This window comes from Amphiprion ocellaris, chromosome 6 (genome assembly GCF_022539595.1).
Source record: "Amphiprion ocellaris isolate individual 3 ecotype Okinawa chromosome 6, ASM2253959v1, whole genome shotgun sequence".
In the NCBI taxonomy this organism is placed as follows: Eukaryota; Metazoa; Chordata; class Actinopteri; family Pomacentridae; genus Amphiprion; species Amphiprion ocellaris.
Genome location: NC_072771.1, coordinates 13790565 through 13816688, shown reverse-complemented (window position 1 = coordinate 13816688; position 26124 = coordinate 13790565). Strand labels below are relative to the sequence as shown.

Genomic DNA, 26124 nt, shown 5'->3' with positions numbered 1-26124 from the left:
CCTTTGGGATGTAGCCTGGTCTCTGTTTATTGATTTGTGCTGGGGTTAAAAGGCCCCATGGCGTCTGTTGCTACATCAATATATACACTGAGACAAAAAAATAATTTGCAATATTTTCTGTGCTAATCCACAGAGATTATATTCTAATACTTTTCTTCTAATCTGCAAGTTTAATCTTAATCTTTTTGTTAGTTCATGTTGTTGTTCTAACTGCGCTGGATTATTTTTTGGATATTAGATATTTTGACTCTTTTTATAAAGACAACAATAGAGTCAGTCTCTGTACATTCAGACAGAATTCAGGAAATATGTTGGTGCACTTTCTCAGATTTTCTTTCTAAATTATGGCCAAAAACTAAGTTTTATCAAATGTTTTGGCTGTAGCTTGAGAATTTCATATGTTTTGACATTTTTACCCTAAAAGAACTTTTTTCCTGGGAAACCATTTTAAACACTCAGTATCTGCAGAAATATAACAGATAGAATTGTATGCTGCAGATTCAAATGAATCCTAGCAGAGACCAAATTTTAAATTACTTGTCCTTGGAAATTGAAAAGAATGCAAAATATTCAAACAAGGGTTGTGGCCCCAGAAATTTGCTTTAAGTGCATATATATGGATGTGCTCACATTACTTACTAAAAATACAGTCTTTTGTCAACATTTCATTACTTTTTGAGGCCTGTGATATCAGCAAAATTTAATGTGTTGCAAGTATGTGAAGCCACCGTTCTGTTTTTTGCTATGGTTACATGTAAAAATAGTGATGCAGACTCATTCTTAGGACAACAAAAACTGGTGTGCATTGAAATCTATTCATCATCATTATATGTACAAAGTTTTAAGTCCATATTCCATGTTTCATATTGTCTTCATGTTGAAATTTAACAACTAAGTAAACTCTGAACAAAATCTAAGAAGGTGCAGCAACATCACTATTAGCAGCAATTCACAGGAAAAAAAAATTGCACAGTCTAAAGTTATTTATTCTTGCAATTTAAATCAACCTAAAAGTAGCTGTTTATATGTGTTCATACTAAAGCATCTGGAAACAAGCTTGAATGGATGCCTCCCAGCATGCACCTGGGGAACAGACTGTCTGGATATGAAGCCTCATTTTATGCGTTCATGCATTGTTATAGGTGTTAATGTGTTTTACATGGTGCTCTATAACAGCTCCACTGTTTCTGCTGTTGCAGAGTCACTTATTAAAGGGGAACTCTGCTTATTTTACACATCGAGGTTAGTTTGCAGACGCACGGCTGAAAACAGTCATTTGCCCCCCCTGTCTGTGTTAATGGGGTGGACCAGATATTAGCACTTTTCAATATAATGTGGTCCAGTGCACCAACACCCACTACAACCTCAATAGTAAATTATTAAATTATCGCCTCGGCAGCAGAGCTGTTGTGTTGGATTGCGGTGGATTGCACAGGTTTTCCTGACAAAGTGCTTGGTGAGTGCACATACACACCTTTGCAAATGCTAACAAACATTTAAAGTGCTGTTCCTTCCCAGAAAACGCTGGCACCGTGACAACAAAGCTTATATTGGATAGTTATTTCACTTTCATGGTAATCATTTCAGTCAACATAGCATTCAATCACATTAATTGAAAAAGCACTGTGAACGCAACAAAAGGATAGTAAGACACCAGAGCCTTTGCCAAAACAAAGTAATCATAATAAAGTACATGAGAGCATGAAAGAAAAGAAGGAAACATCAGCAGGCTCAGTAGCTGCAGTATCTGCAGCAGTATTTCCCCATGGCTTTGATTCTCTATATTCAGTATAATTGAACCTGATCAATACAATCTGAGAGAATTCTATGTGTGTTCCACTCTGAGGATATAGACATAATGAATATATAGTCAGAGCACCACATTTTTAAACAGAGTCTGAATTTGCAGAGTTTAAAAGATATATAGAAGGTTATTGTGTTGCTTTATGGGAACTGTAGAACTCAGTGTTATTGGATCTCCACTCAAACATTAAACTTTTGTTTGTGCCCAGACTCTCTGGACATTAACCTCAGCGATAGAGGCAAAAAAAAAAAAAAAGGAAAAAAGGCTCTTCTATAATAAGATGGAGCTTGCAAAACACAATCATGTGAAAATACAATCCTGCACTAAAGTGTCACATTTGAGAAATGCCTGACCTTTTGCAGTTATAGATTCCCCTAAAGACATGTTTTATGACATATGAAACATTGAAAATTACTTGTGTCTAATACAAGCTTCCCACAGAAGCAAGTTACTTGTTAAAAATGTTAAAATTACATCTGCTCCTTCTCTGTCACCAAAATCAATAAATATCATACATTCCTTTTCAAACATTTAATAGCTGGACACAAGATGTTTTTATGTGAACACTCAGCGTGTCATTTCTATTCCTATGAAGTCTTTAATCAAAAGACATGGTTTGATAAGGTTTTTAAGTATCATGCATATTCTTCCAATGTGATTCATGCAGAAAATATCATTAGGGGTCACTTAGAAATGTCTTTATTTTTGAAAGAAAAGCAGTTTTTTTTCCAACGAAGATGACATTAAATTAATCAGAAATCCAGTGTAGACACCGTTAATGTGATAAATGACTATTCTAGCTGGAAACAGCTGATTTTTAATGGAATATCTACATAGGGGTACAGAGGAACATTTCCAGCAACCATCACTCCTGTGTTCTAATGCTACATTGTGTTAGCTAATGGTGTTGAAAGGCTAATTGATGGTTAGAAAACCCTTTGAGCAATTATGTTAGCACATGAATAAGAGCCAAGTTTTCATGTAAAACATGAAATTGTCTGGGTCACCCCAAACTTTTGAACGGTAGTATATATAAACTACATATTTAAACATTTGGGATAATGTAACTGCACAAGCCATGAAAATGTAAAATGTGGGTCTTACACATCTTAATGATACTTACCATATCTTTCACTGAAAAGTCCTTTCTCGGTATGTTTCTGTAATGTATTCTTCTGTGCAGTTTTAGGAATCACATTACAAAAAGTTACTGGAGGTGATAAAACTTGAAAAATGCCCTGAATTTTGCCTAAAAATGGTGAGTTTTGACTTTTTCGAGCCAGTTCATGCACATAATGGGTGATGGAAACATCTTATTCTATAAGTTCAGACGTAGCAAACATTTGACTGACATGACTGATGGGCTGTTTCTGCTGTTTCGTTGTTTTCGCCTCTAGACAGAATGAAAAGTCCAATACCAGTTGACATTAAAGAATAATTAATACATTTTCCAGTTCTTGGAGCGCTTTACACATTTTCCTCTTATAGATGGCTGAGAGGTTTATTAGCCTCTGACTCACTGGCTGCAGATTGCAGGTAAAAACTTGCCATTGGTCATTTTAGAATCAATTTCTTTTATTGCCAAGTAAGTTTTCACATATGAGGACTTTAATTTGGTGATTTAGTTGGCAATACGCTGACGAGTACAACAAATTAAAGCAAGATAAAAGATAAAAATGCAAGTGTTGTAAGTCAAATATAAGGCAGTGTAGTGGCTTCAAAATCCCCTTCATTATGGGAACCAACAATAGCCTCCAAGCAGCAACCTACTACACTAAAAATTTTTGCCAAAGGTTTGCATTATGCAATAAGAAAAGCACTCAGAGAGTGCAGTACTCCGCCAAGGCTGCTCAGTTGTATCATATCCAATGGCTGAAATCTTGAAAAAAAATGGTGGCAGAAATCCCAGGACTATAGAATGTAGCCATTTAATATAGATGTACCCACAAACAAAATGACCTTTCGCCGAGCACAGGCTTGTGTTATGCACGTGTACGTTTTGTACGGACACCGAATCACGTGACCTAAATATGTAGCGGGCGGCGGGAATTAATGAGACTTGGAAACGGGCGCTGTACCATGGCTGACCCTGCGCTCTGAGACCAATTGGAATACTTGAAAACTGCAAATTTCCCCTTGTGGGACTAATAAAGGATATTTAAAAAATAAATAAATAAACACCCCCACAATTTAATCAGTTGTTCCTTGAATGATTTCTGTCAGATACGTCCCGATAAGTCTGCAACGGTCAATTTGTAGTAGAATCGCAATCATGTGATCATCAGCAGGCAGCTGACGTAGTGTTCACTTGTCGTCATAGTTACAGTGACACCATTCTGCTATCTTGCAATGATACAGAAATCTTTAACAAATCCACGGATCCAGACTAAAAGTTGCATCACTGCCAAAATCTAATCACTTGGTCCTTGTGTCATTTCTGAGGTTCCCTGAAAATCTCATCCAAATCCGTCCGTTTTTGAGTAATGTTGCTAACAGACAAACAGATGGACAAACTTACTACAACCGTCATATAACTGCCATTCCTTGGTGGAGTAATAATGCAAAATTCTGAGTTTTACATGAACATCATCACAGCATTGTTTTTCATACCACGTGAAGCGATGGTGTTTGGTTTAAACGAATACAAACATTCTACAGCTTTTTTCTCCCTGTAGCAGAATGATAATGAAGTGCAGTCAGACCATTCTACACAGCACTATGCCAGTGCTGAAGTCTTGTTTCCAGCTTCTTCTACTCAATTTATTACACTACTGCGCAACGTACACTACATGCCACCTTTTCATGACACTACACAGTCCAGTTTATTTGCTCCAAAGCAGGTAAAAGAAACAGGCCTAATTCGCTTTTTTATTATAGACATATTTCAGTGTCGGGGGCTGCACAGTGGTGTAGTGGTTAGCACTTTCGCCTTGCAGCGAGAAGATCCCTGGTTCGCGTCCCGGCTTTCCCGGGATCTTTCTGCATGGAGTTTGCATGTTCTCCCTGTGCATGCGTGGGTTCTCTCCGGGTACTCCGGCTTCCTCCCACAGTCCAAAAATATGCTGAGGTTAATTGATCATTCTAAATTGCCCGTAGGTGTGAATGTGAGAGTGATTGTTTGTCTTTGTATGTAGCCCTGCGACAGACTGGCGACCTGTCTAGGGTGTCCCCTGCCTTCGCCTGAGTCAGCTGGGATAGACTCCAGCACCCCCCGCGACCCTAGTGAGGATTAAGCGGTGTATAGATAATGGATGGATGGATATTTCAGTGTCTGTGCACTGGAGGCTTTAAGTTTCTTGTAGAAGCAGGACACTTGATCCTGACTGGCTTCCAAACGAGCTGTGTTGTCACAAAACCAGGCTTTGAGCTTGAAGGCGAGCCCATCTATTAGTAACCTTTTCCCACTGAGTGGATGAAAGTGAAAACAGCTACAACATCCTTGGATCTAAGTGAAGTAACAGTAATTGAAACATTTCTGAGTGTAGGGGGGGTTTAAGAATAAAATATGAATGAAGGGATTTTAATGAAGTCTTTTCATCGTGTGACTAGAAGAGATATCAATGCATCATCCACCAACACTCATTTGGCCTCTTCTGCCGAGGCTAAACATTCCTACCAGCAGCAGCAGATAAGCAGCTATTCATGTTTGGAGAACAATCATTAAAACGCCCAGAGAAGATACTTAACACTACAAACCATACAATTTATTAAAAGTCAGAACATTAATTTCTTCATGACAAATAAAATGATTACAGCTGAATAAAAGTTATTGGTTCAGGCCCCATCTGCCAACAACACGTTCTTTTTATTTCTTACGCCACTTCATTCTTCAGTGAAAAGTGATAATTAGAAGAATAACGATGCTGAATTAATGCTGTATTGATCTGTTCTTCTTGCTTCTTCAGACTGACTCATCTGCAGAGTAAATGTGGAGCCTTGCTCAGTGGCACCTCAGCAGGGCAGGAAGCAGGCTGAACAATGGTGTCTTGAAGCAGAGGGCCACCCTGCTACCCAAACCCCAAACCAAATGCTCATTTGATTGTGCGGGGCTCGTTAAAAAGGACCTCAGAGTGTCTCAGGTCAGACTCGAGGTTGCGCAGCACTTTGCCCAAACAGACCTTCCACTTCCCACACAATGAAACCGTCTTAATCAAGAGGTGTAATGGCTGCTGCAGGGGCCCCTCAGCTCTGTCGGGGCCCTTGTTCGGAGGGGCTGATGGGCGGAGACCTGTTTGTGTGCCTTTTCTTGAAATCCTCCCCGGTCCCTGCTGTGATGCGTACTGCAGGAGCAGGCTGGGGGCGCACACACGCTGCAGCGCCGCGAACACACGCATCATTTCCAGTGGAGATTGGCACAGAGACGCAGCGCCACGATCCACTCCGATGTGTCTGCTCGGTACGGACTGTTCAAACTTCTGACTCACACAAGGCGGATAGATCCTTCTAGCTCGTCCCAGATAGCGGATTAAATTCTCGCTTTCTTTTCTTTTCTTTGCCCTTTTTTTCCTTGCGCTCCTTTTCTCCTCCTCCTCCTCCTCCTCTTGGTTTCGTGTTACAAAGCCTTGGGAGGGAGTTACGCGGAGAGCCAGTTCTTCTGTGTAGAAACTGAATGACAGGATCATATGGCTTGATTTGCCTTCCGTTCCAAACATTTTAAAAAATCACAGAGGACAGAGGGGAGAGAGAGAAAAACCGGCGGACGAAATCATCAGAAATTGATGAGGATGTGGAATAATTTATAACTCCAAATTCAAAAAACAAACGCGAGATAACGGAGAAGAGAAGAGAGGCTGGAGGAAGGAGTGCTGGATCTGTCGTCAGAGAAAGACGGAGAGGAAACCCTGTGATCATCAGCACCATCAGCGTAATAATAAGGTAAGTTTGTGCTCGTTATTTATCGGAGGCTGTAATGGAGGCTGCTGCGCTGCGAGGATTAAAAGTAGACGAAGGACGCAGAGACAGAAAACATCCAAACCCGGAGCGTCCGGGTCTCCAACTGTTGCCATGAAGCCCCCGTGTTTTTTTTCTTCCTCTTCTTACACACAGGATGATTTGGGACACAACGCGTTGCCTGGTCACATCATTTAGGTGTTGAGGGGTTGCCAGTTTGGGGCTCAGTGTGGTGCAACTTTATCTCCGTTCCGCGCAGTGTAAACACAGCGCACTGCGGTCAGGAGCAGTTGGAAGGGAATCAACTCCGGGGTCTCACTCTAGTCTGTCCATCTACTGTATGTGCTGCTACTAAATCACAGCACAGTAACTATACAGTATAGAATGCACAGATCAGTGGTTTTGCTGCAGTGTGTCAGGATTAGTCAAAATAGTGCTTTCTTCTAATATTTCTAAGTCCTGATTGATTCTGGTGCCTTATAATGAACTTTTAAGCACCTTTTCTTCCTCCATTCTGCTTTGTAGCTGTAGCAGCATCACTATGATATTAAAAACCTTTTCCTAACTTACTTTGTGACTCCTGAGGGGAAGTAGATTATAAAGGTACTCCAGCAAATTTCAAAAGTATTCTCCACTTATGCAGATTAATGATTTTAGATTTGCCACTGAAAAACACGCAGAGCTTTTTTAATTTCTCCAATGCCATAAAAGCAGAGTCCCCTCAAGTGCTGCCTGTATTCCCCCGCTCGCTCAGCTGACACTCCAAAAATTAAGCTCTTATGGTGACAATAATCCACAGACTTGAGATATTACTTTGGAGTGCTTTTTAACTCCTCGTTCCCCCCCCCCCCCAGATTTTTTTTCCTTGCCTTAATGAAGTAAGTATTAGCTTCAGTTGAGTGATTATTGTAATTACTGAGGAGGAGGAGGGGGACGGAGGGGGCTGCGTGGGGGAAGGCAGGCGTCCACACTGGACAGTGAGCAGGGGTTTGTGTAAAAAGGTGGTGGTTTAGAAAGAGGAGGAGGTTTTTTTTTTTTTACAAGCTGTATGGTGCCAGTGCCTGTTAACTAACAGGCAGTGCAGGAGGGAGAGTGAGGAGGGGGTGTTACAGGGTGAGGGTTGTGGGAGAAGTTAGTGGAGGCATGTTATTGCCATGTGGGATGGAACAGATAGGCTTTACACGAGCATTGTGGTGCTCAAGGATTTGCTTTCGGCTGTGATATTTGTGTAATTGTCTCGTGAGGTTTTTCATGGGATTTCTTTTAAGGTTGGCGGGCGGCCGGCTCGCCACGTCTCCATGTGTGTCTCTGCCATTTGCAAAGATTAATGAAAGTAATATACTAGCAGAAGTTCTGCGTTGGAAAAGTTGACATTTGCGGCGTAGAGAGGATAATCCTGCCCAAATTCTCTTTGCTCACCTTTTAATTTGTGAAATCGAGTTCACGGACCTTTAAAAACACACGTAGTCCTCAATAAAAGTGCGCCCAGTAGATTGTGCAGGAGTCAAGCATGTTACAAGGAGATATCTCTGGAAACCAATTTGGTTGTTGAATTTCTCCTGACGTCTGCATTATTCACTATCAGGAAGGAAAAAAGCCTTGAAAATCCAGTTTTATCCAGGGTGGTTGCGACAAAGACACACACAGTCTCTCTCTCTCTCTCTGTCACACACACACACACACACACACACACACACACACACACACACACACTGCAGCCCTCTGGCCCCAGATGTTAATGCCTCCATTGAGGGAGCCACAGGACTCCTGCCGACTCCATCTCTTCATTGTCGGACAGACAATGGACTCTACATCCTGACAGCCAGCCTCCTTCCCATCTTCTCTCACACACACACACACACACACACACACACACACACACACACACAACTGAAGCACACGGTCACGCAGACTAAATGCACGCATGTAAACGGCCACGCTTCAACAGAGGGGTTTAGGCATAGACGTGTGCAGCTTCACAGTTTCATATGTTCTCTTGTGATGTTTGAGTACAAGCTTGACAGATGCGGAATTTCTCTAAGCTTTTATCTCTTATTTGCAGCATGTGTGTATATTTATGTGTCCCTTCTGGCTGTTGTGTCGTGCATGTGTTGTCCCCGTCACTGTCGGCTTCAGTACAAGGCTGAAAGTGGCAACGATTTTCCATATAGATAGATAGATAGATAGATAGATAGATAGATAGATAGATAGATAGATAGATAGATAGATAGATAGATAGATAGATAGATAGATATTCAAAAAAGGTCTGAAGACTAATCCAAAGAGACAGAGAAGAAGTGAAAGAGGCTAATAAACCCCAACAACACACACTCACAACAGGCTTACTCTCAGATAGATAGATAGATAGATAGATAGATAGATAGATAGATAGATAGATAGATAGATAGATAGATAGAGATGCTTTATTGTCCCAGTGGGAAAATTGGACTCATAACTGCATGCATATTTGTCAGCAACATCATAATATACATTCCCGTATACTCATACTCTTTATTATAGTCTGCAGCAGTTCATTCATTCTACAGCAGTGCTAATAGTTTAAATTAACAGAAAGCAGATCCAATCAAACGAACATATTAATCTGAATGTTTTTAGTCTATAAAATGTCAGAAAATAAAGGAAGAACTAACATTGAAGTTTCTGCAAGCACAACATAATGTCTTCAGATGTGTTGCTTTCGGTGCATTACAGTCTGTCACCCAGAGATGTTAAATGTCTAGTCAGAAAGCTGCAAACCCTCCCACTTGTGAAGCTGGGGGAGAAAACAAAAACAAATTTCTGGTGTTTTTGTTTGAAAAGTGACTCAAACAGTGAATCTAGCTGTAATAGCCAGTTCACTTATCAATCCAAGTATTCAGCTGTGTTCACTAATTGTGTCACTGCATGTGTCTCGCTGTCATTGTGTGCGCATGCATGATGATGAAGCTGTGTGTATTGACACCTGAGGGTCAACACTGCGTCATAGCTACCAGATGTCTGCTGTCTGCTCTGTGCCTGTGTGTGTGTTTGCGTGTTTAATTGTCAACTCTGTGTCACATGCATCACGTCAATGCAATAGATACTGCAGCCCACATGGTGCGCAGCTGAATGCACAGTAAAATCCCATGATAACAGGATCACTGCTTATTCTGTAACTCTGCAGCTTCGCATACAGGAACACACATACAGTCGGCATTCACGTCAGCTCTGATGCTGTGTCAGTGTATGGATCTGAATCTGCTAACGATAATGTATTTTAGATGGTGGGAGACACATTTTTTTCCTCCTCTGCTGAGCAACAGTTGATGGTGCCAGCTTCCCACTGGAGACTTTTTTTTTGAAACATGTTTCTTGCTTCCCAGAACAGATATAATTCTATCTGCCTTTCTTCAAAAAGTCTCTTTTAGAAGCAGATCTGGTTTTGTTTTTTCTGTTTCAAACTGGTCTGTTTCCTGCTGAGCTGAAGGGAGTTCACATCGCAAGCTGTGCCCTCTGTGTTCTGATGCTGCACGAACAGTATCAGGCCGATTCTGTTTTTTTTTCCTTTTTATGCTCGTCTGTGTGTGTGTGTGTGTGTGTGTCTGAGAGCTGAACAGAGATATGGTTCATGGAAGGCCAGATGCAAGGTCTGGAGAGCTGAGGCAGATGGGTCGTGTGTGTGTGTGTGTGCTGGAGGGGAACAGCGGGAGGCAGGGCTGGGCTGGACGGCCTGATGTTTAGAGAAAGAGGAGGGGAAGAGGCTTGTTTACGGGAACATCATGGTAAATGGATTCTGGCACGGTTCAGGGTCAAAGTGATATAAACCTTATGCTTTTATGCCTTCACTTTGCATGAGTCTGCATTATTATTGCTGTCGGATCCTTATCAGGGGCTCCATCATCTGTGTAGACAAGATAATGAATGTAGCTGTGATATGTGCACAGCTTCCTAAAACTCACAGTAAAACCAGAACATGAAGTTGCACACATGAAGGAGTGTTAAGCCTTGGTTATACTCCCTTGTGGGATGTGTACACGGACAGCTGTGAATGCCATTATTATAAGTTTGTAGTCTTTCTTTGGAGTCCCCCGGGAGGACTCACATCTGCGTATTCTGCACATACACACTACTGCCCTTGTAGCGTAGTTGCCACATGGACACAAGCTTTGGACCTGGCCTCACACATTAGCATTTCATTAGCACATTAATCATGAGAACTGAGCCTGTATAATTAATTGCAATCAAATTTTCTTCATTTCATTTGGTCTAAGTTCAGACCAAAACCCATGATGCTTGGAACTTCCTGTCTCTCTTCCTGTGATGTGTCCGTGTTTCTCTTCATCTGTCATGGTAAGGAGAAATCAGCCAGAATAATTAAAAACACTGCCTTGTGCCATGGACCTAGGGCTTCTTGGGTTCTGGGGAAGTTGGCAGCAGGTCCATATAGGGTGGAACCTCTGTGGACCAGTTCTAGAGCATTCAGTGGGCACTTGACCAGATTGCGTGCGATGGAGTCCCAACACTTTGGGATCTTTGTTATGTTTTTTTGAACTGTTTTTGCTTTGTGGTGGGACATGTTGTACGTGTAATTGGAAATTGCCACATGAGGGGGTGTGCTTGGTCTGCAACAATGTTTAGGTGGATAGTACATATCAAAGTAACATAAAGGGCTTTGTAAGGGAATCCAGACTCACCACTTGTCCTGAATAGAAATCTGTGGGACAATTCTGTACCACCAAATATGGCCATTCTATGATATACACCCCCCCCCCCCCCAAAAAAAAAAAAGCCAGTTATGTGTTTTTTTAACAAGAAACTAAGCCATTTGGCTAATTATGTTGCACTGACAAAGTGAAATGTCTTGAAACTGTAAATGTGTAGTAGAAGTATAACCTGTGGGGGAAAAAAATGCTTTTTTAAACCTTGTTTTGGGGCAAAGTCTCCCAAAATTTTCTGGTATTTTATCAGTTTTTATGTACTAGATATTATTGAAATTGTAGTTAGTATTCTCTCTTCATGAATCTAATGTTAGCCTGTGGGCTTTAACAAGATGGCTGCTGAGTTGTGAGACTTGCTTACAAGGACTTTGGTAACATCGACATGAGTGATGGGAACCAAGGTTTCCCAGCAGAACGTTGTAATGTGATGAGATGATCAACGTTATACATTCACTGGGTGGTGATTTTAATGTTGTGGCTTATGGCTGTATGAAGGAAAGCTCTTTTTTGTGTTGTTTCTTTTGCCATTCTCTCTTTTCTCCACCATCTGCTAGTTAGAAAATAAAGTTTTATCTCTTCTAGATGAACAGAACCTTCTCTTGTGCTCTCAAGCAACTGTCTCTGTGCTGTAAATCAATGCAGGAGAAAAACTGCAGTACCCCAGAGGAGGCCACAGCACTGCAGCTTAAGAAAACACATGCTAATGAACAATATGCAAACAAATCAAGAAATGCATTCATCAATTCTATAGCACGTATGCGTAATAAAGAAACATATTGTGCAAACAGAAAGAATGAGTTAGAAGTTTCAGGGAGAAACTAAAAAGTACTGTAAGTGCCATGTTTATCTCTTTACCTCTCCTCCAGTACGGAAATGGCCACAGAAAATGTCTGTGTTGATCTGTGTTGTTATGCCCCATTTACATACTACATAATGGATGAAATACATGCATATGCTAATTGTCAAAATACAGTTTGCTTATTTTTGCAGTTATCATACATCTTATAGTTGATGTTTCCAAGAAATTGTTTTCAGTGAAATGAGGTGAAACACATATGAAACCATGCTCACAAGTAGTATGCAGTACAAAACTAGGACACAGCTTTTGACTTGCAGATCGTGTTCCTGTGCCTCTTAATGTTGCATATTTAATGTGAAATTTGTGAGTGTTTCCCAGCGTGTTGCATTTCTTCCAATGTGAAAATTTGTGTGATGTGAAAATTTGACCAGAGAAATGCACTATTAGCTTTCAGGAGAGGATGTTGGTTGTTTCAGCACAATCTCCAATTTCTTAAAATTGATGTGTTTGTAATTTATCATTGAAATGCTATGTACTGTGCTATTCCTGCAATGTGGGATACAAACTGTGCACACACTGAAGCCACACACTGACACGTACCACTGCACAACCTCCAGCCCATTCTCAGTAGCTTTAAGGCCCACTGAGAAGTTTCCGTCAGGCAGCAACGATGGATCCAGAGGGTTTTGGCAGCGGCTGTGATTGCAGTTGTTCCGAGACGAGAAGCTTTTGCTCTTCTGCAACTTCAGCCTTCCCTTTGAGCTTTCTCTCTCTTTCTCTCTCTCATTCATCTTCTATCTCTCTCACCCACTCATGCACACATTTGTTTTTTTTGCTCTTCCTCTCCTTCACTTTTTTCGGCTCAATTCGGGTAGGATAATGAGGTCATTTTTGCATTGCCAAAGTGTAAGCACTTACCACTTATATAGCTCAACTTTAATTGAACAGACAAGTGCATATTCAGCCTATTGTGAGTGAAAACTATGCTAGGATAGAGAAAAGCAGTGTAATCCTTTTGGTGGCTTTAATTGTAGTGCCAGTGCCCTGAATGCCCTGGGAGCTGTCATTATGGATCTTCCTCTCTATTCACAAAATCTATTCAGTTAGATTAAATGAAGTTCTATTGACATGATTGTCAGAAATGAACAATATTGCTAAAAGATGCACTTCTCTCAGAATACAGAACACAGAACAGTAATAAATATTTGTCACCCTCAATGAATGATTCAGTTCTCCTTTGGGGCGATCAATAAATAAATAAGCCCTCAGGGAGGAAAAGTGTTTCCAGGAAAGTCAGACTGGTGGAAAATTCAATATGGAGCATACTGATGTTCCTGGAGGCAAATATGTAGAGCCAGTGTAGCTGAATACACTAAATCTTTTTCACTTTTGCAATGTGGAAGTTTTGTTTATCAAAGCCTTTCATTCTGACCTTTAATTCCCCCCCTCCCGGGCTGATCAATGCAATTTTAAAAATGTAAGAATACAGCGGAGAGAGGCATCACCCAAATCTAATTACGGACGTCTGAAACAAATGCATGAACAAATGGAGAGTAATCCATAGCTCCCCACTATGTCATAAAGGTTTCTGCTATTCTTCAGCACAATAAACTATGCCTCCCTTTATGCGACTTGCTTGGAGAGTTACTGGAGGCCTTCAGAAGATGCTCGGTGGAGCTGCTCTGGGAGGCTAGGGTCCTCTGCATTATTTATGAGTGGTAGAATGGAGGTGGAGGAGAGCCCTGACCTGCTTGTTTGTTACCAGCTGACCACTATTTGGCCATCTGCTGCCCGCCACCCTCACTATTTCTCTCCCTCTCAATCACTCTCTATATTGCTGTAGGCATCTGTTTATCAATAACTGGATTTCTATCCAAGTTTTTATGTAAAACATGACAATCAGAGTTACAAGGTTAAATGGATTTTTTTGCTTACTTGAGATAGAGCAGGGTTTTAATAAAACACTGTCATAAAAAGTAGATATGTTGATAAATATTAATAGGCAGTTGGTTTGGCAGTGAGCAGCTGTGTGTCTTTTCTGTTTTGAATATTATAAGGTTGATATTTGCTGTGGAAACTTGGGCAGGCACAAGGTGGTGCAAACATTTACAGGAGTGGTCATATAATCAGCCCTTTCAGCCTTTCTGTTTCCATTGTGGTGTAAAATCAGACAGCTTTGACTGCGACATTACCTCATTGTGCCCAAACAACAACAAATAGTAGTTACCGGACTTAACTTTGAGCTCACAGCACATAGAACACCGGAGGTTTATATTAGCATATATGGTGAATTTTATTTCAAAGATGGCAAAATTTGAAAAGACTGCTTGATGAGGACATTGAAATAGCACAAAATGGCATTTGTGGTCGCTGACCTCTCTGACTTTTACCAGTCAGTGTCAAGACCTATAAAATAGATTTCAAAAACAGTTCTTGTAGTCTGACCAGGCACAAAGACATGAGTAGCCTGGAGTTTTCGAAGGAGGAAATAGGAAGTTATGAAATCAGAGTTGCAAAACTGTTTGGGCAGCTTAGCATTTAAAGTCGGTGGAAACAGCTAGCTGCTAGTCAAGCAGTTTGCTTTCATTTGTGTTTCTTTTTTCTACATTTTTTTTTTTTTTAAAGTTCCACATTTATGGAAATTTTCTCATCTACTTTCTGGCTGAGCTAGGTCAAATTAGATCAGTACTGCTTTCATTCTGTTAAATATGAGTCTACAGCAACATTTGGTTAGCCAGAGCGAGGAAGCAAAGTGGTTAAAAACTCTGCTTACTGTACCATAATATAACTGAATTCAGATTTTTCTACAGAATAAACAAACAAGATATATTGACCTTTAGACAGAATAAAGCAAGCTATTTTTGAACTTTACAGTAGGCTAACCTACCATGTTAATTAGACACCTTTAGAGGTGCAGGTGTTTTAGTTAACTTCAAACAGAGCCAAGCTAGCTGTTTCAAAGCTAAGCTAACAGGCTGCTAGCTCTGCTCTTTTAATGCTCTCTATTTAACAGACATTCAATATGGAACATTGAGTTGTGATTTCATGAAACCTATTAGTTATCATTATTTTGCATCATGAATGTCAGATGTACAGTCACGCAGTAATATTTGGATTCTCAGGAGAAAATGCATTTCTTTGTTCCAGAATTTGGACATGCCAAGGAATGGGTGAAGGTAGGCCAACCGTAGAGCGCTATTTAGTAAATAAGGAGTGATTCTCTTCACTTCCTCTGAAGTAATTCAACTAAGCAAAATGTTGAACTGGTCCTTTAATCATTGCCCTTGCAGAAACATCATTTCTTTCTTCCCTTCATGGTATAATATCTTCACACTCAACACACACAGTAGTATTCATCCGTTTAGTGTCTTTGGCCATCCAGTCTGGTTTTTGATCTTTTCACTGTGTCAAACACTCGCCCAGGGAGAAAAATCTTCATTACTTGTTCAGTAATTTAATCTTCAAGTAGCAACTGGACTCCTCTATCCTTCCCAGGTCTGTCCAAATTTGGCCGTAGCTGAAACGGTGAAACTGAATTGGGAAGAGATATATTATGCTCGGCCAAAAGAAAAACTTTGTCAGGGAGCCAACTGTGTTTCGGGGGCACCATGTAAGGTATTTAGTATGTTTTCTGAGGCCCCTGATGCGCCCGTTCGTCGCCTGCTTGGTGTTTTGTTTGTTCCGACTCAGCAGATGTTTTCTGGCTCAGTTGTCCACACTATGCTCTGTATACAGAGGACTGCCGGAATTGTTCTCTTTTTTGTTATTCTGGTTTTGGTGACACGTCAGTGCTGTTTGGACCCAGTTTGAATGCCGAGGTTCCTATTGTTTACCGTCAGTGCTTTGGTGTGTGTGTGTGTGTGTGTGTGTGTGTGTGTGTGTGTGCGCGCGCGCACTTTGCATGGAGTTTATGCATATTCTGCTCTTGCTACTTGCTCTTTTCATTCATTTCGTCCTGTATAGTGTATGTAAATGCGAGCAGGGTAGCCGCAGTAGATAACAGGTAAAAATAGTAGCTTATGCAGCTGAGATTTGGTGCATTTATGTGTGTACGTAATGATGCAGATGCAGCGCAGTAGGGGGTGTGTAAAGGAAAGTAGGCCCCAACCCTCCTCTTCCCCGTGCTAACCAGAGCATGGTGGTTTGTTTTTATGAGAGCCTTTTTTTGGCATTGTTCTGGTCCGATAGAGCTCGCCCTCCCTACCGTGGGACTGGCCGTTAGTGGGCAGGAAGTGCCGGGAGCGCGCAACTAGTGCACACACACACATATGCAGTGTTGCAGACTCCAGCACACATAGCCCCTCCTGAGCCATCGCCCCACACTCACACATAAAGTTTTGAAAGGACAATAAAAAAGTTGCCCTGCGGCTTGCAGGCTGGTAAGCTGCAGCTTATCCAGGAAGGAGCTGCAGCCGGGCTAATGGCCTCTCTCCAGGGTAGGCACTGCAGAGGGGCCTGAGCAGGCTTATCAGCAGCAGGAGGGCCCTACATGGCTGCTCTCTGAGATCTCCACTGAGCTCGTGTGTGGGAGTAGCTTAGCCTTCGTAGCTGTTATGAGAGTGAGAGCTGTGTTGCTTATTTCCTGCTGTGTTTGTCTAGTTGTATTTTGGCCTGCAGGAAAATAAAAGTTAGTCATTAGCCCCTCTTAGATGAAAATATAGACGTTTACCCAGTGTAGCGCTTTAATTGGAGAATTCAAAGTTAACTTAGTGTTGCTAATGGCGACTCAGCCTATCAAGTCTTAGTGGGAAGTCAGTGCTACTCTCCATTAGTGAAAAATCAATGAGAGACTAGTGTGGCTTTTGCTACTAACCAAGTACTTTTAAGTACCATGGAGCGTTTTTGGCAGGGATGACAAGGATGATGCACAATGTGCTGTACTCTTCAAATACCTCCACAACTGAAGTGTATTTGTTGGCTTTAATTGGGAATGTCTCAGCAAAGAGCCAGCAGGATTTGTGGAAATTGAAGCAATGTGCGATAAACAGGAGTGAGATGCCTTGGTTGCAGACTGACTAATCAGATTTTTCCTCATGGATCCCAGTGTGATGAATCCAGCATGATCTGAGTACATGAATCAGACCTTTGTTTCTTCATCTGCAGTGACGAAGGAGCTGGTAGGATGTTCAAAGCAGCCGCTAACTCTACAGCAGAGAGGTAGCCTGTCACTGCAACCGTATCAGAGATTTGTTAAACACAACCCTTTTCTGCCTTCAACAAAAAGTAAATACAGGCTGCAGTGTAGCATGTCTGCATATCCCAAACCCGCTGTTTGTTTTTGTTGACGATGCCACCTCCCCACCTACTCGTCTGCTTTGCATATTGCCCACGATAGACATGAAAAGATGCTGCAGGCAGGAGTACCACATTCATTGTAAATGGGGAGGCTGGACTGACAGATAGCTGTGTATGAAATCCTGATATGGACATGTTTGTTCCAGGTGCTGTAATATCAGTGTAGTAATGATGAGCTGTCCTCCTGGAGACGGTTGATAGTGAAGACAACATTAAGAAAGATGAAAAGTCCAGAGTCTCGATCTCCTCGAGGGCCCTGTTAACCTCCCTCATCAACTCTAAATCTGGCTTTATTGATTCACAGGTCTGCCTCTCCACACTTCTTTCTTCACTCTGATACGCTTTATTGAGAGTACTTCAACAGTCATTTCATTTCCACCGCAGATATTTTTCATCATTGCTCTTTCTTTTTTTTTTGTGCGAATACATAGGCACGGACTGACAAAAGAACACCTCTTGTAATCAGGGCTAACTCTGGTTAGCACCTGATTGGCTTCACCTTGAATCCAGCTCCGGAGTCTGTTTTGAGTGCAGCTGTATATGCAGCTGCAGCTATAATGGTCCTGTTGTTGAGGTGTTGGTGTGTGGTGGAGGGTCTGAAAGAGGGAGACTGATTCTGTTTTTCCCCTCTCACCCACCCCTATCCTGCTGCAGACTCACCTTTAACCCCCGGCTGGTTGCGCTCCCACCCCCTTCATCTCCTGCTGCTCTTTTCCAGTCCACTGCTCTCTGCATGGTGTCTGACTAGTCTGAAGAAAGGAATGGAAGGAGAAGAAAAAAAAAATAAAGAAAGATGCTCAGTGGGATGTGGCCACAATAATATGACAGAAAGGAGATAAAGGGGGAGAGGGACAGAGAATGGGAGGAATACAAGGCCTGGCAGGAGTAGAAAAAAAATAGAGGAGCGTAAACAGGTTGCCAGATTTGGTCCACTCCTAGAGACAGAGAGAGACTGAGATTGTTGCAAAGCAAGAAGGAAGCCAGCTCACGCAGACAACAGCCCTGAGAAACCAAGATAAGAGCCGACCAGCAGTCAACAATTACACCATCAATTTCCAGCCTGGCTCTCACCTTCTTTTCTCAGCCCCTCTTTCAATCTCTCTCATCTTTTGCTTCATGGTGCTCATTCTTATTCTCTTAGTCCCAACTGCTTGTGTATTTTTATGATAGATCTCTCCCCGAGTTCAAGCTCATAGACATACACCCTCCACTGCTCTGAAATGTGCATACACACAACAAATTCATTCTTCCCAAGAACATTTGCTCAAGCAGTGTGCTCATGTATAGTTTTCAGGTACTTTACTTGATATATTTGAAGAATGCAAAGTAGCTAAAGTCCTACTTACATGCAATAATATATCATTTGTATTAATATAACCCTATGAGAGAGCCCTTTCTGCAGAGAAAAATTTTTTTTTTTTTACATTCGATGCTTTCTCTTAGATGCAATTCTAGAGGACTGTGAGACTCAAAGCAATTCCTGAAGGCTTAGCTCTGTTTTTCTCTGGTAAATGTCCAAAGTTTTGTTTCCTTCTTCTTGTATTTCAAGGTTTTTTGTTTTTTTTTAGCAGCAAACAACTGCTTTTGTTTTCTCCTTCTTCTAATGTGTTTATTACAGCCATGGAGTCTATACTGTTACCTTCACTTAACATGACACAAAGTAGCTTTTTCACAGCAATTAATGGAAACAAGTCTTTTTTGTATATTTTCAAAAGTTTGCTTTAAAGTTGCTTGACAATTACATGGGAACACAGCTGCTGAATGTGAAAAGTGTACTGGATTGGAATTGCTGAATTATACCTTTAAGTATACTTTGGACACACTTTTCATATATTTTTACTCCGCCAAGGAACGCAGTGGAGTTATGTGACTATCAGCGTTGGTTTGTCTGTCTGTCTGTCTGTTTGTTAGCAACATTACTCAAAAACGGACTAATGGCTTTGGATGAAATTTTCAGGGAAGGTCAGAAATGACACAAGGACCACCGGATTAGATTTTGGCAGCGATGCGGCTTATAGTCTGGATCCACGGATTTGTTAAAGATTTCTGTATCATTGCGAGATAGCTGCATGGCGTCACTGTAACTATGACAACAAGTGAACACTCGCATGATTGTGATCCTACTAAAAATCAACTACTGGGCTTATCTGTCCGAAATCATACAAGGAGCAATTGATTAAATTCTGGGTGTGTTTCTGAATCTCATCAATTCCTGCTGCCCGCTACACATTTAGGTCATGCTATTCGGTATCCATACATAACGTACACATGCATAACATATGTCTGTGCTCAGCACAAGGTCATTTTGTTTGTGGGTATATCTATACTAATGGCCACATGCTATGGTACTGTGATTTCTGACACTAATTTTTTCAAGATGCTAGCCATCAGAAATGATACGACTGACGAGTCTTGGCAGAGTACTGTGCTCTCTGAGTGCTTTTTTTGTTACTAAACTGACATTTTGAATGACTTTTACTTGCAGCTAAGTATTTTTACATTTCATGTCTCTCCAAAATGTCCAATGGTCATGAGCAAACCTTTGTTACAGTGGTAGTTTTTAGATAAAATATCTTTTTTAATAAACTTACTGAAAGAATTAGGAAAATTGGTGGTAGCAGGTCTGTGCAGAGAAACATAGATGTGTAGCAGAAGCTAATATGAGGCTTTAGCACGTCAGCAGCACCATACAGGTTTCAGATTTTGAGTCGAGGGACATTTTAATTTTGTGTTTTCCTTCTTATTGCAGAGGCACATTATAAGGACACATCCTAACAGTCGTATATAGGAAATTTGCCAGAACAAAGCAAATTTAAAAAAGAGTTTTAAAGCTATTCTTGAAGGATCCAAATACTTCTTTCACTGCTCACATTTTCACACACTTGCAAAACAATGATCAGACAAATGTGGAAGGCCAGGTGCAATTTCTCTATTTCACACACTCTCACCTGTACCAACACGATCACATATAGCTTGCCAAATGCATTCATTTGCACGCAGACTTTCGTGCCTTCACATATTGTCTCGATCTTCTCCGTTGCTCACACTTGCGCACACACACAGCCATGGCATATGGAACAGTTTATCTCGCAGTGTCTTTTTTTCCATACCTATTAGGCAAAGTCTTTTTTTAGGAACACCAGGGAGGAGAGAAAGGCAAACTCTTTATTATGATTTTTTTTTGCCCGAGGTTAGACCAGCCGCAGAGAACACACTCACTCCTAACACACACACACACACACACACACACACACACACACACACACACACACACACACACACACACACACACACACACACACACGCAGACCCCCTCTGATTCTATGTATCAAAAACATCAATAAAGTCTCATTCATAAAAGGTGTGAACACTAATCCAAAGAGACAGAGAAGGAATGAAAGAGGCTAATAAAGCCCAACAACACACACTCACAACAGGCTTACTCTCAGATAGATAGATAGATAGATAGATAGATAGATAGATAGATAGATAGATAGATAGATAGATAGATAGATAGATAGATAGATAGATAGATAGATAGATAGATAGATAGATAGGTGGGGCGGTACAGCAAAATAGAAAAAGTGAGAGCAGTCGTGTCCAATTGAAGTGACAGAGTTAGATGGGCTTCCCTTTTTAATATTCACTGACCGTTCATCCTCCATCTCTCCATCCCTCCATCCATCCTGTCCTCTCATATCTCTCCGGCTGAACAGCTCCGATTTGTGTACCAGGATTAAATTCCTCAAATTTGTCTTTCACTCCCTGTGGGAGAGGACTGTGCTTTTTAATTAATTGATTTTGAAATGAAGTTAGCCGCTTTGTCTGTGTGTGTGTGTGTGTGTGTGTGTCTGTGTAGGTAATGGAGTGTGTGTGAGTGTGTCCCTGACGCTTAGCTGGCTAACTGAGGGGTAGGGTTGTGGGTTTTGCTTAGTCTATGCCCATATTTTTATCTGTTCGGGGAAGTTGAGGAAGCAGATGCAGTCGTGAAATCTAAATCAGAAAGTGTTAAAATTGTAATTTGTGGTTTTAGAAGCACTATGGGCCTGTTTATTTCAGTTTCTTCACACTTTGTTTTTTGGAATAGATGAGATAATGTGCTAATCACTGAGCTTCAGATGTTTGGGCAGGTGGATATTGTTATTCTCAGGTTCCCACAATTTCCAGTCTTTATGCCAAGCTAAGCTAATCACAACTTCTTTATAACAGACAGAAATGAGAGCAGCATCAAACACACTTTCAACTAAAATGTCATTACTTTGTACCTTTGTGAGTTCAGAAAAGGTGCTTAAAGGATGGAGGCGTGGCCCCCCAACTATTCTAGCTAAAATTCAGTCCTATAAAACCTGAGGTGTCTTTCCTGTGAGAGGTTAAGTCTGGAAAAGCCAACATTTGTGAGTTCACACTTTTCCCTAATTAACAACCTGTCTCCATGTAAAGGCCTGAGCGCTCCACTGTGCTCTCTGTGTTCATTATCTGTGTGTGTGTGTGATTTGCAGGGACATTTGCTTTGTTGCAGAGCTTCTGCGTTGTTGCCTCCCGCATTATGTAGCGCACAAAACCGACCTCTCCAGAGCTGCATTCACCGTCACAGTGAGGTGCCTCTGCGCTTGTAGCGCATGAGGATTGTGGTGTTGCTTTGTGCGTCACGGCGCTGGTGGTGGATCTGCTGCGCGCTGTCAGGCCCACGCCGTCTGTCGCAGTGTGTGTGAGTGTTTTCTTTTTTTCCCCTCCGTTTAAGTGTGTTTCTTTGTGTCTGTGTGTGGGCCTTTGTGTCTCAAAGTCTGTGTGGCTGTTTCTTTGTGTCTGCATCCATGTGAGTGTGCATTAACCTGTGTGCATCTATTTTTCTTATTGTCTGGAGTGTGTATGTTGCATTTCTTTCCGTGCCTGTGTGTGTCTTTATGTGTTTGTGTCTTATTAATTATATATATCTGCATACTGTGTGTGTGTGTGTGTGTGTGTGTGTGTGTGTGTGTGTGTGTGTGTGTGTGTGTGTGTGTGTGTGTTTGTGTGTAGATGTGGTAAAACACATCTACATGACAGACAAAGCTCCTGCTAGACTTTATTAACAACATTTACCAGAATCTCTGCTGGGTTTGTCTAAGCTCAGAGATTAAGATGTGCCTACACGAACACACACACATTGACATGAATGACTCACAAAGTCTCTGTGGGTTTAGAAAAAAGAATGAGTGTGTGTGTGTGTGTGTGTGTGTGTGTGTGTGTGTGTCTGTGTGTGCGTGTGTGTGACACATATGCTGCAGCACTCCAACACATTCACACACACTCTGTTCTCATGTATTCTTGTTCTGTCATACACACTTTGCCACACCTCCCACTCAGACACTCTCCAAAGGACACACACAGAAAGTTTGTAAGAAGTACGAAGGCATCAGAAGCTTTTAGCTGTGATTTATTTGTGTGTCTCCTCTCGGCTGGGCTGTCACACTCAGCATGACATACCTCATGCATGCAGAAACACTTCCCAACACCTGGGGAAGTCCACCAGGCTGTTGTTACCAAACTATGAAGACATCCGTGTGTGTCTCTGTCACTGTGAGAGTGTGTTTGCTGCATTGTGCAGCCGCAGCAGCAGCAGTTGGAGCGAGTCGATTGACTTATCGGTTCTCGCAGAGAGAATGTGGGATTGTTCGATTCCTCGTCACTTATTTAAATGGAGGAGCTACAAAGGTAGATTCAGACCTGAAACCACCTGAAAAAGTTAAGTAGGAACAGTTAAATGCATAATTCAGCAGATAGATCCTTTTTTGTCTTTCTCAGAGTGAAGTAAGTGACACGGGAAGATCATTCTTCTCATAAGTGCAGAGCTGAAGTCTGCATATGGTTCTCCTAGCTCTGCATAAAAACGGGAAGCATTGGAAACAGCAAGATTCAAAGTCAAAAAGCACACCAACCATCACTTCCAAAGCTTACTAATTAAAATGATGTATCTATTTTGTTTAAACTTGTAAAAAAAAAAAAAAAAAAGAACAAAAAACAATAGAAACAACAGCTTGTGGTTTCTTCAGAGAACTGCTGGCTAGAGCTATTTCTTGATGAACAACAGCCTTGTGCAATCCCCCAAGTCCTGGACTGCCAACTTACCATCAAGCCTGTGCAGAGAACAAACCCAACATCTCCTTTGCTGTGTGGGTGGATGTATAAACTAGTCTGTCAAGAAATAGGTTCAGCTCGTAACTCCTTGTGAAATCACTAATAGTCTTTTTTTTTTCTTTGTCAATGTGCAGATTAAACAAGATAAAATGGTGGGTGTATTTTTTGTTCTGTCTGCAGCTTCACAGTAAACAAAAAAAGTTATGCTTTTTGTTTTGCTTTACAAAAGGAAGCAAATGAGCACATTTTCCCAAAAACACTAAACAACTCTTAGTTTGGCCTGGAATAATTTGACATTTCTTAGTGTCTTGTTCAGAAAGATATTCCACCATTTTTTCTCTCCAAGTGAGGAAACAGAATATTTGCAGTTTGCATAATTTGGCTGAAATTCTTGTCTGCATATTTTAAGTGGGTGCAAATCCAATCAGCACTAAAGCACATGTCAAGAAAGAGAGACAATAAACACAACTGTTGTCATATTGACATTTAACCCACTGAACTCAACAATATAAAGTCCTGCTCCGCTGTCAGAACTGTCTTTTATGCAGAATGACACAGACGTAAATCAGAAAGAAAGACAGCACAAAAGTTGAATTAATTGATTACTTATTCTAGAAAAATGGAAAAAACTGAGCTCAACATGTACAGCATTTTTCCAAATGTGTAAACGCTGCCTGGAGTTCATCCCAGTTTAGCTAAACAGTTCTTGAATTTTTGTCATATGACTGTTGGTCACTGGTGTCTTCACCAAGGGTGTACCAAGGGTTAAAAATGTTGTTGTATTTTTTACAGAATCTGGTTAAGACAAACTGTTTATTTTTCACAAATTTTAAAGTAAGACATATGGAATATAGTGATTTTTATGAAATATTATGGTTTTAAGCTTAGCTTTGGTTAAGTTTTTCAGACTTAAACATCACTTTAAGTGAATAGATAGTAAGATAACAGCATTTAAAACTGCCCCTGGATTTTGTAGTTCAAACAGTTAAGGTGTGTTAATGACTCACAGTTACAACTCATGCACTGAACAACATACAAAACAAGATACACACTCAGAGAGTGCAGTTCTCTGCCAAGGCTGCTCAGTCGTATCATTTCCAATGGATGCAATCTTTAATAGAAAAGTACCTTGCACTGAGCACGGGCGTGTGTTACACATGTGTACATTATGTATGGATACCGAATCACATGACCTAAATATGTAGCATGCAGCATGAATTGATTGGACTCGGAAACACCCCAACAATGTAATCAGTTGTTTCTTGTATCATTTCTGAAAGATAAATCTTGATATGTCTGCAGCGATCGATTTGTAGTAGGATCGTAATCATGTGATCGTCAGCAGGTCGCTGACCTCGTGTTCACTAATTAATTACAGTCATAATTACAGTGACGCCGTGATGCTATCTGGCAATGATACAGAAATCTTTACCAAATCCGTGGATCCAGACTATAAGCAGCATCACTGCAAAAATCTAATCAGTTGGTCCTTATGTCATTTCTGACCTTCCCTGAAAATTTCATCCAAATCCATTAGTTCATTTTTGACTACCGTAATTCGAACAGCTTTATTGTTCCACTGTGACCTGTTTGGTAATTTCATTCTGATGTGACGAAGCTAAACGTATTGATGGCATGAAGCTCGCCCGTAAAAATTGATACATTAGCTGCATTGTTTTATAAGCCGCAGGGTTCAAAGCGTGAGAAAAAAGTAGCGGCTTATAGTCCGGAAAGTACCGTAATGTTGCTATCAGACAAATAGATGGATAGACAAACCAACGTTGATAATAAGACGTGTGGAATATAGTGATTTTAATGAAATATTATGGTTTTAAGCTTAGCTTTGGTTAAGTTTTCAGACTTAAACAGCACTTTAAATGAATAGATAGTAAGATAACAGCATTTAAAACTGCCCCTGGATTTTGTAGTTCAAACAGTTAAGGTGTGTTAATGACTCAAAGTTACAACTCATGCACTGAACAACATACAGAAGAAAAAATTACACTTTGTTTGTAGCTGTAGATTATCTTCCAGGGTGACCTAAAATTATTTTTTTCATCTAGTCTGTAAGTTAACTAGTGAAGATAAAATGCTGGAGCAGCTAAGAAGACAATAATAATAGACAAACAACTTTTTGGAAGCCCTTATTTATTTGATGAATGCATCATTATTAATGCTAGACGCTGTTATTGTTGAGGTCTTAAGTCAGATTGCAACACATCTATTTCCTGAGACAAAAAGGGCCATAATCCTGTAGATGGGAGCGTTAAGCTGTTCTTTTTGTAAATAAATGAGTCGTAACCTGATGACTTCATGAACCTTTCATAAAGTCAGTCCAAGATTTGATCCTGTAACCGGTTATTGTTGAGGAAAGTATATATACTTGTCACCAAAGTGGTAACAACTTTAGAAATGAGCCACGACTTACTTAACCTACTTAAACAAAATGCTCTACGGTATCTAACCGAACTGTCGTCTGGCTGTAGCTTCATATTCACAGTGCAGACATGAGAGTGCCATGA

At 40.9% G+C, this 26124-nt stretch overlaps 1 protein-coding gene across 3 annotated transcripts in view; it reads left to right on the top strand.

Annotated features, from left to right (window-relative positions):
• The first annotated feature begins 6537 nt into the window (after positions 1–6537).
• The window catches only part of sema4c (sema domain, immunoglobulin domain (Ig), transmembrane domain (TM) and short cytoplasmic domain, (semaphorin) 4C), a 114144-nt gene continuing 94557 nt past the window's right edge, over positions 6538–26124 (top strand). For 2 of the 3 annotated variants that reach the window (XM_055011507.1, XM_055011506.1), the window contains exon 1: positions 6538–6679. The gene's annotated coding sequence lies outside the window, so the exon portion shown is untranslated. The remainder of the gene's footprint in view (positions 6680–26124) is intronic. The other variant, XM_055011508.1, reaches the window with a different exon arrangement.